The sequence below is a fragment of the Leptidea sinapis genome, chromosome 10 (assembly GCF_905404315.1).
Source record: "Leptidea sinapis chromosome 10, ilLepSina1.1, whole genome shotgun sequence".
NCBI classification, from domain to species: domain Eukaryota; kingdom Metazoa; phylum Arthropoda; class Insecta; order Lepidoptera; family Pieridae; genus Leptidea; species Leptidea sinapis.
Genome location: NC_066274.1, coordinates 5,030,153 through 5,052,926, shown reverse-complemented (window position 1 = coordinate 5,052,926; position 22,774 = coordinate 5,030,153). Strand labels below are relative to the sequence as shown.

Genomic DNA, 22,774 nt, shown 5'->3' with positions numbered 1-22,774 from the left:
GTCACTGTCAAAAAATAACAAATTGTTTAGATTTGCAAGAGCGACATCTCAAGTCCATTTCCTAATATGCAAATATTGGGGTTGAGCAGGTTATCAACTGTAAAGTAGATCCTGTAGATGAAGTCACAACCTGAGAGTTGAACAAAGCATACAAGATTTTATGAACGATACGTCACTCGAACGGTTGGCTTAGTTGCAAAGAGCGCTCGCACTGATCGCGAGAGTTCGCAGGTTCGAGGCCCGCATCGTTCATAAAATTTTGTTTTCAGTTTTATTTGTGGGATCACTGTCATGCTAAACTATAGTTTAGATTTGAGCTCTGTAACTCATACCTAAAAAGGCATTTTTTTTTGATGTCATTCCTAAAACTTTCACCAAAACTATTTCTATAGCATATCCTATTGGATAAATATTTAAATAGTCACATAGTTATTATTTGAGAAACTGAGATGTCCCATCATCATCATAAGCTCCGAGCCATCAACAGCTGAACATTGGCCTTCAGTAAAGTCCACAACGACCGACCTTGGGTTTACTGCATTATAAGGTTCTCCACCAACTTATCATGGCATTATTTGCCCTGTGCATACCCAGGGCATAAAATGAATGGAGAAATCCCAGGACCAAGGGTGTCGTGAGGCGACTTAGGGCATTTACCAGTGGGAGGCTCCATTGTACAGGATCCTGGCTAGATTATGGGTACTGCGCCTTTTTTCCTGTGAAGTAGTAATGTGTAAGCATTAAATGTATTTCGCCTGGTCGCCGTACTTAGTGAAATTACACTTTCAGGTGAGGGTCTTGTTTGCTTTTAAATTTTCCCCATAAATAATATACAGATAAATCTTTAACACCATTGATATATTTCTACATGAACGTATTCTTACCACCAATTCAGTTATATATGCCTATATTTGGGCCTGTCTATACCTAATTATATTATACTATATAAATTATACCTACTTTCATCCACGTACAACAAAGTTGGGGAATGAGCTTCCATAACATGGGTACCTTATAAAAAGCGTATACCTTACTTAAAGGCCTGCTACGCTCCTGTGATTCCGCTGGTAACCAACCTACTATTCAGATTCAAGTTTAATCTAAGTAGGTATGTATGTGCCAACTTAACCCGACTACGTACCATCATATTTTTTTTAAAGAAAGCTGTTGCATAGGCTTACATTCAAGTTCAAAATCAAATATTTTTATACCAAATAGGATTTTATATCACTTATTGAAATTCAAAATTTATCAACCATTCGAAAAAGTAGGTATGCCTAGGATTTAATATCACTTATTGAAATTCAAAATTTATCAACCATTCGAAAAAGTAGGTATGCCTCAGACCTGAGAAGAACGGTCGCAACAAACTTGAAATTGACAAATTGGTTGTCAAAGAAATTAGATCGACCAGCACGGTGTCATTGATATCAAAAACCCGTACAGTATTTCCACTAGGAGGGGTAACATTTAAAATAAAATAAAAAATGAATCAAGTTATAGTTTATGAATTATATTATTTATATCTTAATATTACGACCAAATTTTTTCAATTTTGCTATTATACCTTCACAGATGTATTAAATAGAATCAAAGAATTATGATAATTAAATCATAAAAATATATTTTTTGAATAAAAAACATAATCAATGTATAATTTTTAAAAATAATAACCCTCACTTCTGGGATTAAATACACAAATTAAAATTTGTATACAAAATTTATGAACGATACGTCACTCGAACGTTTGGTTCAGTGGAAGAGCACTCGTACGGAACGCGAGAGGTCGTGGTTACGAGTCCCGCATCGTTCATTATTTTTTTATAAATTTAATTTGCTTAAAAAAATGATATTCTACATATTTTAAGTATTATGATGGATTAGGTAATATATAATATTATTATTAAATTTGAAAATGACTGTACATCAGAGATATGCATTTAAACGCCCACACAATGCTATCTAATAATTTGGTCGTCGGACGAAATATAGCCTCTATTACGACCATAAATGTGAAATCATTAATTTAAGTTTGGCCGCCGGCAAATTTATATTTTTTGGTCGTGTCAAGGCATTGGTCTTATCGCTGAAGCCTGGAGCGATGCGTTATGGATGACTCTGACACGCAGCACGACCAAGTTTTAATTTTTTGTTTTTAGTAAGTTTCAATTTACATCTGGAGAACTCACACACCTATATATATATATATATATATATATATATATAAAGTGTCAAGAAGGATATATATAGACTATTGTGATTACATCATAAAAGGTCTGTAAAACAATTCGGTCCTGAAATTAATTATTGTTTTGCGTAATTTTCAATTTACGTCTAGAAAACTTATATTTCCTTACATAGGTAGTGCCAAGCAGTATTGAAGCTTTTTTATGATTTTCATTATAGGTTTATTTTAAGAGGCAGGGCGTATCAATGACCATTAGTTGAATGACCTGTTCATCTCTGCCCTTAATGTCATAAAAAAGGGTAGTGTAGTCATGTAGAATCAGTTTTAAGCAAATTTTTATCAAATTTAAGCACATCTAGACTTAAATTTATCGTAAATTTATAGATATATATAAACTATATCTTGATCAGTATTAAAGCATATATATTCAGGTTATTAAGTTCTCTCGAGAGTTCGACCCAAAACTATTTTGTAATCAACCCAGAATCAATATTTTTTTGAGGACACATACGTACCTATATTATATGAAAAATATCTGGACGAGCGAGCCGTGCTCGGATTTTGATGAAATTACGAAACTTGAACAAAAAAAAACTAATAGGACATCTGGATTCGAACCGGGGTCGTCTGCTTTCCGGATCACCCAATGTCCCATCTGAGCTATATATAGTCTTGTAATGGCGAAATTTACCTTTGTATTATAATGTTATTGTAGCTGTTTTTCATTAAAACACGGATAAAACAACATTTTTTTAAATTGAAACCTAGCTACATCGAATTCTCGGCCCCGAAACTACCTGTAGGTATGCTTAATTTAATTAAAATCGTTACAGCCGTTTCCGAGATTTAGATTATATATAAACAAAAATTGCTCGTTTAAAGATATAAGATAAGATTACATTTATATTATTGCAGAGTAAGAGATTTCGACCCAGAAATAATTTTTTATTCAACAAGTGTTTTAAAACTATTTTGTAATCAACTCGACCCAGAATCAATCTTTTGTTTGGCTAATTTTCAATTAACATTTTGAGGAAGCACATATTAAATGTTAACACTTACATTTACATTATTGCAAAGTAAAAGATATAAATTATTTTGTGATCATAATTTTAATATTAATTCTAACGATATTGTATTCAGCTCGACCTATAAATAATCTTGGCAAATTTTATATTTAAATCTTGAATTTTACATTTAAATATTATTAATTATTTGACTCAGACTAAATCTAATATATAGGTATAAATTACGTGACACGTTGTTTGTCCGCGATGGACTCCTAAACTAATGAACAGATTTAAATGGGGATTACTTCATCGAGTGCAGTTTGGTCCAACTTGAGAGATAGGATAGTTTTTATTTCGATTTGAGACCCATAATTATTTTTAATTCCAATATTTTTGTATGGATTTTATTGACACAAGGTTTGAAAGTTCCGCTGTGAAACAATTACATTATAACAACAGGGAACAGTTTTTACGAAATAATTCTTGATGTTTTGAAATATTATTAGCAAATTCCTTTAAAACAGTATTTTTTTATTATCTACAGAACAACGCCTGTCGGGTCAGCTACTAGTGCATATATTATTAAACCAATGTCATTCTAACTTTTTATAACAATTTAAGTCTCAATTTTAAAATGAATTTTCTGCATTATGAATATAAAAATAGCATCAAGAAAATCCTATTATTATATATGTAATTATCATATTATGTGCAACGTAAGTTCTAAAAATAGAGATTTTAATTTGTGAGAATTTTCTTATAAGTCAAACACCATTACGTCATTGATGATTTAGTTTCCGACTCTTTACAATAAAATTCATTCCACGATAAATTTTACTGGTAATTAAATGGGATTTTTCAGGATTTTAAGCGTACCTATTGTTAAATATCTTAAGAATGATCCTTACGTTAAGAACTTAAGTAGGTTTCTAATGGAATTTTAAATATATGTATAGGCACGTAATATCTTTATATCATAAAATTGTACTTTAGTCACAATCTAATTTTAAAATAATTATAATATTTTCTTAGATTGTTATTTATTTACAAACGCGTTAATCATTTCCTTTATAGAAGAGGAGGACAAACGAGCATACGGGTCACCTGATGGTAAGTGATCAACCCAGTCCATACTCAGCTCTTGTAAACACCAGACTAGTGGGAGGCTCTTTTGCACAGGATGCCGGCTAGACTATGGGTACCACAACGGCGCCTATTTCTGCCGTGAAGCAGTAATGTGTAAACATTATTGTGTTTCGGTTTGAAGGGCGCCGTAGCTAGTGAAATTACTGGTCAAATGAGATTCAACATCTTATGTCTCAAGGTGACGAGCTCAGATTTAGTGCCGTTCAGGATTTTTGGGGTTTTTCAAGAATCCTGAGCGGCAATTTCTCTTGTACGCTTTGTCTATCCGCCAGTATAATATGTCTATGGTTTTTAATATCTATTTAAGATATTATAATTGGGTTTTTAGTATATTTAATGGCGCGTGGCATATTAATCACCAACCTTGAATGTATTTACAATGAAGTTGAGACTAGAAATATCTATTCGTCACGATGCAACAAAGTAACTACATTGTTGAGTTTTATCCGACGCAATAGTTTCCACGTGCAAAGAGTGACTTCTGTACTGTCTGTATAGTGCGTCCTCCTTTAGGTCAGTAAATATAGAATTTAACCTCGCACTAAATTTACGACCCGTTTAGGGTCACTTACTGAGCATAAAATCACAAAATGCAGACAAATCTACCAGTGGGAGGCTCCTTTGCACAGGAATCCGGCTAAATTATGGGTACCACAATGGCGCTTATTTCTGCCGTGAAGCAGTAATGTGTAAAATACTGTGTTGCGGTCTGAAGGGCGCCGTAGCTAGTGAAATTACTGGACAAATGAGACTTAACACCTTATGTCTCAAGGTAACGAGCGCAATTTTAGTGCCGCTCAGAATTTAACGCCTAGGTATATATAGCATATTATTTTAACATTAACTTTTATGTTTTCAATGAATAAATTGTGTCTAATTTGATTCATACATTCGATATATTGTATAGGCAGGTCGTTTTGTCTATTCTCGGCGATGACTCATGGCCGTATCGCCAAATGTTTGTTGCTACGGCGGACACTTAATAGCAAGATAAAGCTAAGCTATTTCATGTTAGCTGACAGTTTACTTTCAAGCTTAGCCACGATAACAAGCTGTGACAAGTCGCTTTGGCATGGCATGTCTGCTTTTCAAACTTCGGGTTATAGGTTTGATAAAAGGGATTGTGCGTATATGTACAAAATGGCGTTACAATTACGATAGTAAATATACATACAGCTAAGAAACCTTAATCATAAAAAATAAATTGAATAATCCAATAAAATACTTAATTGAAATTTTCAAACAAACAAATTATTTATTTAGGAGACAATTTTTAATCACCCTTAGGTACGTGGTAACACAAGATGGCGCGAAGTAGGTGTCAGTGCCTACGCTAGCGCGCGGCTACTAGATCACTTACAGCATGTTCCGAAATTATATTATGGAAAATTTATTTATTTAGGTGAATTATCTATTTTTATTTTTGAATTTATTTTAGTTCTACCTATGTTTCGCTGTTATTTTTTTTTATCAATGGGAGACTTTTTTGCACCGCAGAAAGGCCTTTTTCTGCCGTGATGGAGTAACGTCGAAAAAATTTAGCCGTGACCCACCTTAATGCAATTTTCCTACAGTCATAAAAAACAAGAAGGTCGAAATTCGCTTGAACATACATTTCCTAATTAACTGTTATTATTTTATTAGACACTTACAGTCCACTTATTGTCAAACAATCTTATTCATGCAAATATAAACCTAACTGATTTTATTATTTTAAAAGAACTATACAAATTAATCGGTGATCGGCTCTTTCAATACTACACCGCGCCTAATGAAGTTTTAACTTCAAAAAATAGGTACGGTACGGTTTCGTCCATAGACTTAGTATAAATAGTCCGATAATGCGTGATTTTGATTTGTCAGTGTGTGTGTTAAAGAGCTAGCCAAGGGTGGGTGACTGTTTACGACTTGTCTAAACTTTATTTGACTTTAAAAGTTCGGCAAAAAAACAATATAGTATCGGCCCCGGTATGCACACACCACGTTTGACCTTTATGTATGCCTGTTTGTCATCTTGTATAAAAATAGTACAGAACCTATTGAAGTTTAAAAAAAAATTTTACCTAAATCTTATCTTCATACTTATATATAAATCCAGTGTCCTGATGTTTGTTTCCTGTGAACTCCTAAACTAATGAACGGATTTTAATGGGGATTACTTAATAGAGTACAGTTAAGTCCAACTTAAGAGACATGATAGTTTTTATTTCGTTTTGCGACCCATAATTATTGTTATTTCCAACATTTGTTTTGTATGGACATATTTTCTATGAGAGAATTTATTGACGCACGATTAGACAGTTCTGCTGTGAAACAATTTCATTATAACAACTTAATCTTAGTCTAAGTAGCAGTTTTTATTTTAATATAATTATTAATTCAATTTTTTTGTTAAACCTTAAAATGATTTTTCTTCATTATAAATATAAAAATAGCATCAAGAAAATCCTAATATAATAATTATTATATGTGCAATGTAATCTAAAAATAGACATTAGAATTTGTAGAGGTATCTTATTAGTTTATAAACCCCATTTGGGCGCGTTATGAAAAAATGATGAAAGTGTAACACGGTGACGTTAGTTCCTAAAATTTTCTGACGTTTTTTCGTTATTTTTTTTTTTGGTTTCTTCGTCTCTCATTAGGATAGGCAAAGGGTTCAAGCCCGTATATCCGTATTCGTTATTTAATAATTAATTTTCAAAGCTATCGTTGCAAGATTTTTACAATATAGTTCTTTCTACAAACGTAGAATAGCACGAGGAATTAATAATTTTAAGGATTTTTGCTATGTTTGGCCAAAGAAGTATAACTTCCTGCGTTCATACATAGGTGAGTAAACACACACTTTTTTGTTAACAACAGGGAGCATATTTTACGAAATAATTCTTGATGTTATGAAATATTATTGATAAAATTCATTGAAAAAATCAGTATTTTATTTATTATGTACAGAATATCGTCTGTCGGGTAAGCTATAGCATATCTTATATCTTTAAACGAGAAATTCTTGTATATATATATATATATATAATCTGAATCTCTGAAACGGCTCCAAAGATTTCAATGAAATTTAGTATACAGGAAGTTTCCGAGTCGAGAAATCGGTCTAGCTAGGTTTCAATTTAAAAAAATGTAGTTTTATCCGTGTTTTAATGAAAAACAGCTACAATAACATTAGAATACAAAGGTAAATTTCGCCACTATATACAAGACTATAATAGCTCAGATGGGACATTGGGTGATCCGGAAAGCAGGAGACCCCGGTTCGAATCCAGATAAATAAATAAAAAGTGACACACTTTTTACACAAATTATCTTGCCCCAAATTAAGCATGTTATGGGTTACAAGACAACGATATATTTAATACAATATACTTACATATATATACATAAATTCATATAAACATACATAAATACATTTAAATATCCATGACTCGGAAACAAACATCCATATTCATCATATAAATGCTTGCACCTACCGGGATTCGGGGTCGCTAACCACCAGATGTACTGCTGGTTTTTTTTTTATTTGTAAGCACGCTACTGCGATATGGCTCAGTTGGCGTTTGGAAACAAGACTATTGTGCGCTGATAAACGTCTTAATAAAAATGTCAAAACATTTGATCGTAAAGTAACAGCTAATTCATAAATGTCTGGATTCAAAAGGAACCGTAAGTACCCGACAAGGTATAACAATGGATCCACTACTTCCAACAATTGTCGTTGTACAATTGCGGTATCTTAAGTATCCGAAGTCGTGTTTTTTTTTTATTGTTGTCCCAAAAGGGCTTGAGATGTTCTTAATGTGATTTTTCTATTTTTTCAATTCCACATTAATAGAATTCTTATTGTGTTGGTAACTTGAACGTAAGTGTTCAGAATGAATTGTAGTTTTAACAATTACATTTATTATTAATTACCTTTTTTTTGTAATTTTGACAATTTCTACGTAGATGCCATAGCGGGCCGTGAAGCCGTTATGTGCAAGCATTATTGTGTTTCGGTTTGTAGGCCGCCGTAGCTAGAGAAGTTACTAGGCTTATTGCGATGCCGCTCAAAATTTTGGGTTCAATCAAAAATTCTATATGCAGGCCGGATGTATCATCTGTTGTAGTTGTAAATAATTTTAACACAACCATAATTGACGACTCATATGGTTAGTGACCCTGACTACTAAGCTAGAGGTCCCGGGTTCGAATCCAGGTAGATTCAATCATTTATATGATGAATATAGATGTTTGTTTCCGAGTCATGGATGTTTATATGTATTTATGTATGTTTAAGTAAGTATATTGTATTAAATATATCGTTGTCTTGTACACATAGTACAGGCTACGCCTAGTTTGGGGCAAGATAATTTGTGTAAAAGTGTGTCAATATTAATTCATTATTTTTTTTTATATTATTGAATTTATCGATATCAGTATAATTTTAAATTCATTGGTGATAATCTAGTCTGAATATCTAAAAGAGGTATAATTTTTATTCAAAAATTTTCATTAAACGTATTTGACTCGTCGATTATAATTTTTATCGGTACAACGGATTCGTGAAGCTGCTTGTTGAGAAAGCACGGCAAGAAACTTAACAATTAATTTTTTTTTCAAAACCATTTTCTCACGTGTTTTTTTCCCGAACAATGTAATCCGGGTGTTTTGAAGTATATAATATAGTAACTAAGCATTTACTGTCTGCAGTCGTGGCCAATTTGCATCAAGCAAAATTGCCGACGGAATTACTCTCATTTACAAATTTCGTGTCAATATAAAATACTAAAAAAAATATAAATTAGGTAATTATTACTAAAAAGAAAAAATATTTTAGTTTTATGTAAATTTAATGTTTTTAAAAAGGACATAAAACCTAATATGAAAATACTAAGAAATTTCAATAAAAAAAACAGCATAAGTATATAAATCTTAGTCATTGCGGCAATTTTTTAACTCCATTGTCCATACGCGCCATATTGTAAAAAGAGATTCAAAAAATTTCTTCCCCGCGCCCGCTCATTGTATGAATTGTCATATGAAATGAAATGTCATTTGACTGAATTTTTGTATTGCGAATATATAGGCATTTCTAAGTCTAAGAATGTAGGACAGGTAAATAAAACTGAAAACGACATTTTATAAACGATGCGGGACTCGAATACGCGACCTCTGGCGTGCCGTGCGAGAGCTCTTCCAACTGAGCCAACCGTTCGAGTGACGTATCGTTTATAAAATCTTGTATGCTTTGTTCAACTCTCAGGTTGTGGTTTCATCTACAGGATCTACTTTACAGTTGATAACCTGCTCAACCCCAATATTTGTATATTACGAAATTGTCTTGAGATGTCGCTCTTGCTAATCTAAACAATTTGTTATGTTTTTAAAGTGATAACCCTCACTTCTGGGATTAATTACGCAAATAAAACTGAAAACAAAATTTTATGAACGACACGGGACTCGCGTTTCGCGTGTAATTAATCCTAGAAGTGAGGGTTATCACTTTAAAAACACAACAAATTGTGAACAAACATACACTAAAATCTTCTCTGAAACACGCTGCATCTTATGGTATAAGTATTATTCCGATCGGTTCAGTAGTTTTCGCGGCATACCCGACAGTAAAAAAAAACGGCTCTCCATTTATTAGTGTAGATATAAGTCGTTTTTAATTATTAAATTTATTAAATAAGTAGTCATAAACCATCGAGGATAAATTTCGCATTAAATGGTGGTAGTTTCATGTCGATACGATCAGTGGTTTAGGCTTGAAAGAGCCTCAAACAATGACCATTTTCATATATACTAGCTGACCCGTCAGACGTTGTTCTGTAGATAATAAAAAGAAATGTTTTATAGAAATTTGCCAATAATATTTCAAAATATCAAGAATTATTTCGTAGAAAATGCTCCCTGTTGTTACAATGAAATTGTTTCTCAGCAAAACTGTCAAACCGTGCGTCAATAAATTCTCTCACAGAAAATATGTCCACACAAAGAAAATATTGGAAATAAAAATAATTATGGGTTTCAAGTCAAAATAAAAGCTATCCTATCTCTCAAGTTGGACTAAACTGCACTCCATGAAGTAATCCCCATTAAAATCCGTTCATTTATTTAGAAGTCCATCGCGGACAGACAACGTGACACGTAATTTATATATTTAAATAAGATATCTAGGATGACATAAAAGTTTCCCGCGCAAAAACAGCCTGTAAAGATAAATTTGTTATGAACCGCCTAAAACTATTTAACATAGTTAAACCATTTCGCTCTATTTAAACGTTTAATTATACATTTAGATATTTGTAAATTATAATATTATTCAATTAATAAAATATTAAAATAGAATGTAGCTATCGCGTATACATAGCCTGTTTTATAATGCGAAGTTCAAGGTGTTCAACTGTTAACATTCACGAAACAAATTATCGAATCAACGATTACTATATCTCTCTGGTATTATTAAATGTTTTTCTTTAAATATTCACCTCAACAAAATGTCTTCTTGTGTGGACATATTTTCTGTGAGAGAATTTATTGACGCACGGTTTGACAGTTGTGCTGTGAAACAATTTCATTATAACAACAGGGAGCATATTTTAAGAAATAATTCTTGACGTTATGAAATATTATTGACAAATTCATAGAAAACAGTATTTTATTTATTATGTACAAGAACAACGTCTGTCGGGTCAGCTAGTCTTAATATATATAAATCCAGTGTCCTGATATTTGTTTCTAGTGAACTAAACTAATGAACGGATTTTTATGGCGATTACTTCTTAGTAGTTAAGTCCAACTTGAGAGATACCATAGTTATTATTTCGATTTAGGACCCATATTTATTTTTATTTCCAATATTTGTTTTTCATGGGCATATTAATATAAATATTTTACGTTACGTTGCTGTTTGTCCGCGATGTAATCCTAAACTAATGGACCGATTTTAACAAAATATTGCACAATGTGTGCATTTTGATCCAACTTTAGAGATAGAATAGTTTTTATTTCGATTCACGACCCTTAATACTTTTTATTATCAAATCTTATTTCTGCAGAAATTATTCTATGAGATTTTATGACGCACATTTTGCAGATATTTAATGGGCGGTTGCTTCACCACATTCCATCATGTGAAATACTAATTTACTACCGCTCTTATTAAAAAAAATGAATATTTCAACAATTTGCTTGTTTAACGATGCTCCGAATTGAACTTAATTTCTAATTACCGAAACATAAATTATTTATGCCTAATCGATATATGAAAGCTATTCGACAGTCAGATTTAGATTATCTTAAATGTACAAAATTAGGAAAATTGTTAAAAGAAGGTTTCTATATTAATTTCTATAATATGATATCCCATCACAGGAATGGGCGATCGCCTTCTCACTAATTTTAAATAATAAATATTGACACACAAATTATCTTGCCCCAAGTTAAGCATATATAGCCTGTGTTATGGGTTACAAGACAATGATATATTTAATACAATATACTTACTTAAACATACATAAATACATTTAAACATCCATGACTCGGAAACAAACATCCATATTCATCATATAAATGCTTGCACCTACCGGGATTCGAACCCGGGACCTCTAGCTTAGTAGGTAGGATCGCTAACCACTCGGCTATACAGGTCGTATATGAATAAATTTGATTTAATTTAAATAAAACAATGACTCTCTTGCGTCTGAATCATATCATTTCGATTGGATGTTAGATTTTTACGTTCAATATGTGATACACATTTTTTTTTTAATTTTATGGAATAGGAGGACAAACGAGCGTACGGGTCACCTGGTGTTAAGTGATCACCGCCGCCCACATTCTCTTGCAACACCAGAGGAATCACAAGAGCGTTGCCGTCCTTTAAGGAAGGTGTACGCGCTTTTTTTGAAGGTTTTTTTATGTCGTATCGTCCCGGAAACACCGCACAAGGAAGCTCATTCCACAGCTTTGTATTACGAGGAAGAAAGCTCCTTGAAAACCGCACTGTGGAGGACTGCCAAACATTCAGATGGTGGTGATGATATCCTAATTTGTGGCGTGTCGTGCGAAGGTGGAATTCGGCGGCAGGAATCAGGTGAAATAGCTCTTCGGAACACTCCCCGTGATAAATGCGGTAGAAGACACACAATGAAGTGATGACTCTACGCAACGCCAAGTGATCCAGCCGTTCACAGAGCACTGGGTCCCCGACAATTCGAGCTGCACTGCGTTGCACGCGGTCAAATGGATCGAGTAGATACTATTCTATTTTGAATAAACGTATTTTATTTCGATACAGCCACACTATCTTTACGATCGTAAATATATCTCGCAAAACACGATGGCTAGTAAAGACGCCTGTCAAAACTGCTTATAAAATAGCTACTTGAAATGTAAAAATATTCACAAAAACAGTTTGCAATTTAGCTTAAGCGCGAACGAAGCTAACCCTTATTGATGCAAATATTTTGCATAAATAAACGAATGGCTCGACACTTAGAATTGTACATGATAAATTAGACAGAGATGGATTATATTCAATGTATTGGCACGTCTGAAACGTATATGTTTACAGCGTTTGCAAAGCTGATGTTTTTCTATGTAAATATTTTAGTTTTATGTAAATTTTGTGTTTTTAAAAACGACATAAATTTTATATGAAAATACTAAGAAATTTTAATAAAAAAAAAAACAGTATAGGTATATTAGGTAAGGGACATATTATCTTAGTCATTGCACCAATTTTTTAACTCCATAGATCTTGCCTTTTATGCCTTTTATGCCTTTATGTTGATAGGTTATCGAAATGTAAGTAAGCGTAAAAGGATAGATTTGTCTACCTCTAGTAAGTTCAACTAAGGATAGAAAGGTTACTGAAAACGGCCGTAAAGCTATTGTTAATGTTAAATAGCCTGTCAATTGTTTCAAATAAATATTCGAAATTGACTTGATATTTTACTTTTTAACTTTAACTATGCTAAGGAATACGATGGTGCAATAAAACTCCGCGGTGTATGGTAAAGTCAGTGTTACTGTTAATGTTTAATTTGACTTAAACCGTAATCAGAAAAAAAAGATAAATACAATCGGTAAAGCCGTTCTCAAGTTTGGAACAACGGGATAAGTCTGCTAATTTTATATTTAAAACATTGAAAATCATTAATTATTTCAATGGCAATGTGTATGTCAATTTATAAATGTTATTCTTATGTTATTTATATTGCAGTTAGTACAAAATGATATACATTGTATATGTTTACCAGTGGGAGGCTCCTTTGCACAGGATGTCGGCTAGATTATGAGTACTACAACGGCGCCTATTTCTGCCGTGAAGCAGTGATATGTAAGCATTACTGTGTTTCGGTTTGAAGGGCGCCGTAGCTAGGACAGTTACTGGGCAAATGAGAATTAATATCTTACGTCTCAAGGTGACGAGCGCAATTGTAGTGCCTCTAAGAATTTTTGGGTTTTTCAATAATCCTGAGCGGCACTACGTGGGCTGAGCGTATCAATTACCATCAGGTGAACGTCCTGCTCGTCTCGTCCCTTATTTTCATAAAATATATACATAAGTACCTATACGATTACCATATGGGGATATGTAATATGAGGATACGAATTTATCAATTCTGCCGACCCCGCCGCAAACGATTTGACAACTGCAAATTATTTCTGTAATCGCAAAACGCCTCTAGGGTAGACTTAACACTACCAACCTAGGCGTTATAAAGTTTGATGTAATTTAATAAACTTGTTATCGAATCATTCATGTATATCTTAATATATATAAATTACGTGACACGTTGTTAGTCCGCGATGGACTCCTAAACTAATGAACGGATTTTAATGCGGATTACTTCATGGAGTGCAGTTTGGTCTAACTTGAGAGATTGGATAGTTTTTATTTCGATTTGGGACCCATACTTATTTTTATTTTTAATATTTGTTTTTTATGGACATTTTTTCTATGGGAGAATTTATTGACGCACGGTTTGACAGTTCCGCTGTGAAACAATTTCATTATAACAACAGGGAACATTTTTTACGAAATAATTCTTGATGTTATGAAATATTATTGGCAAATTCCTATAAAACAGTATTTTTTTTATTATCTACAGAACAATGTCTGTCGGGTTAGCTAGTAAGTATCTATATATAATATGAGATTTCTATCTATGTATGTAGTTATGTACTCATAACTACAGAGCTATCAGGCACATAGACTTGAAATTCAGTAGGAATATTCCTTTTGTTAAGTAGAGGAGAACGAATCTTACAAATTTTAACATAAGAGGCTTAATTATCTTTATATATAAGTATGATTTTCCTGTACGTGTGTTAACAGTGAACTCCTCCAAACGTCTGGACCGATTTGAATGAAATTTTCTGCGTCTGTTCAAGTGGATTCGAGGATGGTTAAGATTCCAATTGAACTACCTCCTAAATGGCTGGACCGATTTTAATGATTTTCTAGATTCTCAATACAGTCCATATATAATTCTCCTGCGTATGTTGGTGATCTCCTAAAGTCTGGACAGTTTTTTCAAATCTAACACGTATGTAGAAGACAACTTATGTCAGGTCCGCTAGTAGGTACATATATATAATAAAAACGTTACAAAGTAAAAACTTTACATTGAATATTTTATAAAGAATCCTTGCTATGTGTTCTACAAATAATGCCGAAGCCAAAAAGTATTTTACAGGGTGTTTATCTTTTTGTCCGTTTGTGAGTTTGTTTGCATGAATGTCCGGGCGAAACGTAACAACTACAAAAGATTTTTAATTTTCGTTCTTGTCTGTACATACTATTTTCTTTATGTCCCCCTGAAAACTTGATTTTTCAAGGTCACGAAATGACCGGTTTGACTGAAATAATAATACAAATGTAACTTTTACACAACGCGTTTTAATCCACGTTGCGGGCAACAGCTTAGTAAAACTATAATAAAACTATAAAACTAAAATTACACTCGGTTCTGTATCAAAAAATTATGTACAACGTCACTTTACTTAGGTATTTCCAAATTATAATTCCCACGATAAAACGACGGTATAAGAAAATGGCGTCCTAAAAAATTACGAACTTCATTCATAAAGACCGGAAGCACTTGTAATTCCTTTGGTTTCGAAGGTATTTGTGACTGAGTTCAGACTACTATCGGCTGATCGGCGTTCTTTTTGCTCTGTCTTTCCTTTTCTTTGTCAAACTGTCCCTATGAATGAATGCTTAATCGAATTTTTATTGTAACATCCAGAGAAATACATAAATTGGAGCATTTTGCACTCCATGGACCCACCGTCGTGTTTAATACTATATATTTCTTCACCTTCTCAGGAAATGCCTTCCTGTTAAAAGGCATAAAAGGCATTTATTTTCTCAAAATTGATTTCTTTACAATTCTTTTTGATGCCATTTCTAATATACTAGATACTACTACCGCTTCGGAAACAAATGGAGCTCTAAGAGAGAAGAAGCGGCGCAAAAAACTCTCCCAGCATTCTTTTTTTTTGCGCTCTTTTCAATAAAAATATACAGTATTGTACAGTCATTTCTATCGCTATAAAACAATCAAGTCCCAGGCTGTCCGATCACTTAAAAAACTTACGACAGAGCCATTTAAAAAAAATATTTATAGATAATGCCTGAACAGTGGCTGGGACTTTATTATAAAAGTGTATACATTTAACATTAAAGCTATTTTGTATGTATCTTATGAAGCCTACTAGAATTAGTTACAAGAAATCCCTTATTTCTAGTGTTATAATATTGAAAATCACTATTAAGAGCAAAAAGGTGACGATTTTTGTGAACGTATATTAAATTTTTATTACTTTGACAACTGGAACTAAGGTGTGTTTTTTCCCACAAATGTGTGGGTGGAAAAGTGTTTGAATATTAATTTCAAACGTGTTTTTTATTTGGATTTTGATTTTTTTGACGGGTTACGATATTGGCTAGTTATAGTTAACACTCAAATAAATAATGTATTAATAACATTTCATGGTACTCTCAGAAACAACAATAATATTGAGAGTTGTTTTTTTTTTTTTTACTATAGTAAGTCTATTAATGCAAGTTGTTAATAAGTTAAGTATAACTTATTAAATCAATTAATTTTGCTTTAATTATTATTAATTGTCGGGCATTTTTATTATCATTTACTTATTTGTATTAATTTTGTTACAGTTGAGAAAGGAGCTCGAATTCAAATGAAGGTAATATTTATTTTTTTATAAAAGTTTAGGATATGTATGGTATAAAAAAAAAAGTTAAATTGTGACAAAGCGAAATTATATTTTTTTCATTACGTATTCTAATTTTGAAGTTAAATAAAGTCATATTAATAAAATTATTAGTATTTTGAAATATCATATTACGTCAAATATTTTCTAAATTATAAAAGTTAAAAAAAAATGTATTAAAAATCGGCTTATTGAAAAAAAAACAATTATTTATTCAATTACCCTATTTTTACAACTTTATTTCTTCGCAGCGACTATAATGTAAACAGAACCAGATGGCTTATTTCGTCACTATGGTGATCGCATCCAATAGCTCTGTGGTTACACAAGGCGTTTCGCGAGTGCCTTAGGTCTCGCGATCGAATCCCATTCAAAATACAAATTGTTAATGCATTATAATATTTAGTTTATCGTTTTCTATATTTAGGCCTTTATCGAAGCTGTCTTATCACGTTGATGTGTGGGTCAGTCATAATAAGGCCAATATTGATAGCTCCCCATCGGTCGCGGCCTAGATTTATATCTTCAACGTATTACCTAGGGGCTCTACATTTTTAACTTTAAAATTTTGAAAACGTAGTACAGACAGAGAAAACAAAAAAATATATTTTAAATAAATAAAATTTAATATTAAAAAAATGCATTTATGTACCTACTCAAAAAATTTTTTTACTAATAATCAAGCGACAATCTATTACAACACTTTATATATTAACATGTACTAAAAAGTCACAAAATAATTGCGTATTTTTATAAATCTAATTAATTAACGTAATTCTAGTTACTGTCCTCTCGCCTTGTCACGTATATGTAATTTCATGTATAAATAATTCTTCTCAATATTTGAAAGTTTTCCCCATTAATCTAAGTAAGACATTTATTTCAAAAATTAATATTTGTATTCCTGTATCAATAAGTATCAATTAATTCTTATCTATTACTAGCTGACCCAGCAAACGTTGTATTGCCGATATTAAAATCGCGATACAAAAGTAACTGTTGATCGTAGATGGGTAAAAATTTGAAATTGTATGTATTTTTTAATGTTAACTCATAATCCAACAAATTTAAAAAAAAATGTCAAAAAAATAAAAATAAAAAATTCGTGTGGACCACCCTTAACATTTAGGGGTATGAAAAATAGATGTTGGCCGATTCTCAGACCTACTCAATATGCTCACAAAATTTCATGACAATCGGTCAAGCCGTTTCGGAGGAGTACGGGAACGAACATTGTGACACGAGAATTTTATATATAAGGTTTTTCACATTCATTCGTATAATTTTTTACTATAAAAGTCTGATATCATTCGCTTCTGGTATCACAAATTAAATTTGAGAGATGAACAAGACATACCAAAATTTACGGACCATACGTCACTAAATCAGTGTGCTTAGTTCGAGCTAAGCGCTCGGACGGAACCCTAGAGGTCGTGGGTTCGAGTCTCGCATGTTTCATAAATTCTGGTTACAAATTTAATATGTATAATTATTAATCCCAGGACTAAGGGATATCACTTTAAAAATAACAAATTGTTTAGATTTGAAAGAGCGACGTCTCACGTCAATTTCCTAATATGCAATTATTGGGGTTGAGCAGGTTATCAACTGTAAAGTAGATCCTGTAGATACAGCCACAATCTGAGAGTTGAACAATACATACCAAATTTTATATACGTCACTCGAACAGTTGGCTTAGTTGGCAAAAGCGCTCGCGCAGAACCCGAGAGGTCGCGAGTTCGAGTCCCGCATTAACCATTAAATTTGGTTACAAATTTAAATTGTATATTCATTCATATTCTATTCGTTGATAAATCATCCGGCGTCGGGTGAAATTATCCGTGACAAATATTGAATCGTGAAAACTTCAAGGAGAAAGCCGATAAAAATAATTGATTGATGACATCTCTAATACTAAAGAAAGACCAACTTAATATTATCGGAGACTTGATAAGATATTTTTCCTTTCAGATTATATTATCTAAGCACATTACTTTCTTTGTATACCTAATCTATGATGTCTTTTTTTCTTAAATTGCCTTATATATTTATAAAATAAATTTTAAAAACGCCATCTGGTGGCCGTTGTATGAAATAGTATAGCCCCATACTTTACAGTTTTGGTTGTCTAAGTATTATATAGGTACTTACTTATCATAAAAAAATGTTATTTGAGGTAATCTTCATCAGTTCTACTTTTCGAAATAATATCTTTGTTTTCAATTTCATACATATTTTGCTAGTAGTACAATGTACATCCTTCTAAATTTATTCTATTTATTTTCCTGCCTATTTCTGCCGTGAAGCAGTAATGTGTAAACATTACTGTGTTTCGGTCTGAAGGGCGCCGTAGCTAGTGAAATTACTGGGCTTACATCTTATGTCTCAAGGTGATGATCGCAATTGTAGTGCCGCATAGAATTTATGGACTTTTCTAAAATCCGAAGCGGCACTGCATTGTAATGGTCAGGGCGTATCAATTACCATCAGCTGATCGTCCTACTCGTCTCGTCCCGTATTTTCATTAAAAAAAAATAAAAAAGGGGCAATGCTCCTGTGATTCCTTTGGTTTTGCAGGAGAATGTTGCCGGCGGTTGTTGTTGTGATCACTTAACATCAGGTGGTCCTTACGCTCGTATGTGTTCCTTTTGCGTAAAAATCTACCGAATATATAATACAATAGGACCAATCTATTAGAATACTCACTAAAATGACAAAAATCTAAACAGGTTCATTACAAACAAAAAAAACAAAGGCTCACACCCTTCTTTTTTGAACTCGGTTAAAAATTAATTTAAATTTTCCTCGTCTTAGTAGTAATGAAGGATTATAATGAATAGCCACAATGATTCATTCGTTAATGCAATGTTTTATCCATTATACTTCTTTCTATAACACAGCCGGTCTAACAGACCCCTAACCCTTCACCGCCATACGGTGTCTTCAATACCCCACTTTCACATCCTTCCTGTTTCAAATGTATTCATAACGCGGCAAAAAACTAATGCGTATCATTTGACGGTTTTTAGACAAAGGGCTGGTGTCTATTGTAAACGTGAAAAGGATTTTAAACTAAATTGGGTTGAAGGATGCAATCGATATCTTGGTTTAGAAAGTGTGATACTTTCGATAGTCAAAAAAATTGCTTTGGAATATGAAGGCAATCAAGAGTGATCATCAATTGCATTCTCATGCAACATCAAAATTTTTACATCAACGTTTCTATACTTTTAGATAGATGTGCGCATTTTCTTGAAGGCATCAAATGTCGTATCTTCCCTTAAAAATCCCGCAGAAAAGTTTATTCCTACATGTACGTAGAATAGGGTCCTTGTAAACCGCAGTATAAAGAACACATGCAGATTTGAAGAATGATATTTATGTTTGTGTCGTGTGTGATGGTGGCTTTTTCCGACCTCTGACAAAATAAATGTTAGGAAGATGTTAGAAAATAAATATTGAAGAAATACAGGAATCGCGATCCTTTTTTTATAGCTGACGTATTTATTGAGTAAAGTAATTACGAGTTATCATTAAATAAATTTTAAACCCAAAAAGATTCGATAACACGACCTAATTTATCCGCTTAGATACAACAAGGGATCTCGTAAACATTAATTGAAACTTGATTTGAAACCAGCAAAGTCAAATTTAAATAGAATGTACATCGTATTGCTCAAGTTCTCGTTAGTTAAGCTACGTTACCTTTGAAAGCGATATCTTACAAACCACGATCATAAAGTGCTCTATTGTTGCCTTATCCCTTATCTCGAAACACAATAACGAGCTACCGTATGTCAAATACAAGAGGAATCACAGCTACTTTGAATAATGCATCCCATTGTCAATATTATAAATATTATGCTAATGCGATAAAGGAAATTTTTGACTCCCGGTCTAAACGGCCAGGTGTCAACATTGAAAGGGTTACGCAAATGTCTTGCGACCCTATTTGAATGTGATCATTTATTAAGATTTTATTCCATTGTCTAGTTTCTTATTCCCATAGATGTACATGCATGGTTTGTAATTTATGTGAGAACAATATTGGTTATATTATGAATGGTATTAGAAATTTTTAATTCTGCGTGGCTGATAGAAAGCAAAGTTTTATGGTGCGTTCGTCGTAATTAACACAAAGAAAACTCATTTGCCCCTAGAAGCAGTTTACACCTAGGAACTAGACTTAAATTAAGTGGAAATTTGTGTACCCAATTACTACTATGACTACTTTTTCGTTTAATACCATAAATGGTTAAGAAAATAATTATTTTAATGATGACCTTTATGCCAACCATCGTTAGCAACGCAATCAGATGGTCTGTTAACTTTGTGTATTGGGGAACAGAAAGGTAGAAGCGTTGTAAGTAGTCAGGAGTGGATCCATAGACTTAGAATTATTACCATAGACTTAGCGTATAGATGACCTGACAGCCCGTTAGTGCGCTAGTTATATATTCAAAATTAGGAGCTACTCACAAGAGTGGCTGACTGTATACGACTTGTCATTCAAAATCGGTTACAAAAAAGATTCACTTTTATATCTTGTTGTATCTTCGTTAAAGATGTTCTTCTCTCTCGACGCATTGTCTGTCTATATGCTAGTAAGTCTACGAGCAGATTACATTACAATGAAAATTCTTAGAAACACCACAGACAGCGTTCAATGACACCCATCCATTCACCCATTTCAGCCGGAAGACGTCCACAGCTGAACAAAGGCATCTCCCAAAGATCGCTACAACACAACTCATGCAACCTACTCCGGCGATCTTGCCCAGTCGGTCCATCTTAGCATAGCCTACCAACACTACGTCTTCCGAGACGTGGTCACCATTCGAGGACTTTACTGCCAAAACGGCCATTTGTCCGTCTGTTCAATGACATATTATGAATTAATTATAAATCAATTGTGTATTAATTAACACTTCCATCTTAACTGACATAATATTTACATCGATTTGATAATAATAAACGCAATCAACGGAATGTTTAGCCATTTTCTTGTCAATGGCGTGGAGCTATTTGTGGCCGAAATGTAATTGCAGTTATTTTCTTTTCATACAGTTACGGATCCATAATTATGTAATTATTATGAAAATTGCCTGCAACGTTGTATGTTATTACACTTGCCAAACGGTACGATCATTAGATGTGGTATTTTAAGTACGTAGGTACCTGAGGGCTAGTGAAAATGTTAGTTTGACAATAGAAACGTAATAATATTATATAATAGTTTAAAAAAACTAATAAAAATGCTAAAAAGCACAAAATTCGCCTTGTTATTCGAAAATTTCGTAACATTAGATAAATCTGTTTAAGGTAATGGTCGTGATTTTAAATTAACATCAATTCCTGCCTTATCGACGATAGATGAAAATTAAAAAAAGTAACAAAAATCTTATTTTGCAAATTGAAATATGGAATTATTTTATCAAATTAATGTATTGTAACGGTCCTCGATAAATCCACGCAGTTTGAACGAAATCTGGCCCTAATGGAGATACAGCAAGATAGAAAAGATAAGCGAATCTTTAACGTTACTGTAATTGATTTTGATTGAGAATTAAACAATCAGCCGGGTTTGCAAGAATTTGCTCCTTAGTACTTTGAGTATTAAGAGGAGGCTCCTTTGCACAGGATGCCGGCTAGTTTATGGGTATAACTATTTCTATCGTGTAATAGTTATGTATAAACATTACTGGGTTTCAGTCTGAAGGGCGCCGTAGCTAATGAAATTACTGGGCAAATGAAACTTAACATATTATGTCTCAAGGTGACAAGCGCAATTGTGGTGCCTCTAAGAATTTTAGGTTTTTCAAGAATCCTGAGCGGCACTGCATTGTAATGGGCAAGGCGTGTCAATTATCATCAGCTGAACGACCTGCTCGTCTCGTCCCTTATTTTCATAAAAAAAATCCAAACGCACACATTGACAAAATAGTTCACGCGTTATCGGGCGCTCAGGTCGTCTATTAAACTATAAATCGGGTTTGGTACGGCTGAACCATCGGACGCGGTATATCTACCTTAAATCTGGTAATAATAGTAAATTTGTGCGATAGAAAATGCGACTTACTATCGAATATGGTCCGGCACAGGACCACGTCCGATGGTTCGGTTGTACCAAGTTCGACCATGTGTATAGGCTGTTAATACATATGTAATCATCCCTACTCTGTGTCTATAC

General features: G+C 33.0%; 1 long non-coding RNA gene across 1 annotated transcript in view; it reads left to right on the top strand.

Annotated features, from left to right (window-relative positions):
• Positions 1-22,774, top strand: part of LOC126966305 (uncharacterized) — a 37,698-nt gene that overhangs the window by 2,407 nt on the left and 12,517 nt on the right. The window contains exon 2 of the long non-coding RNA XR_007729710.1: positions 16,529-16,557. This is a non-coding gene — a long non-coding RNA (uncharacterized LOC126966305). The remainder of the gene's footprint in view (positions 1-16,528; positions 16,558-22,774) is intronic.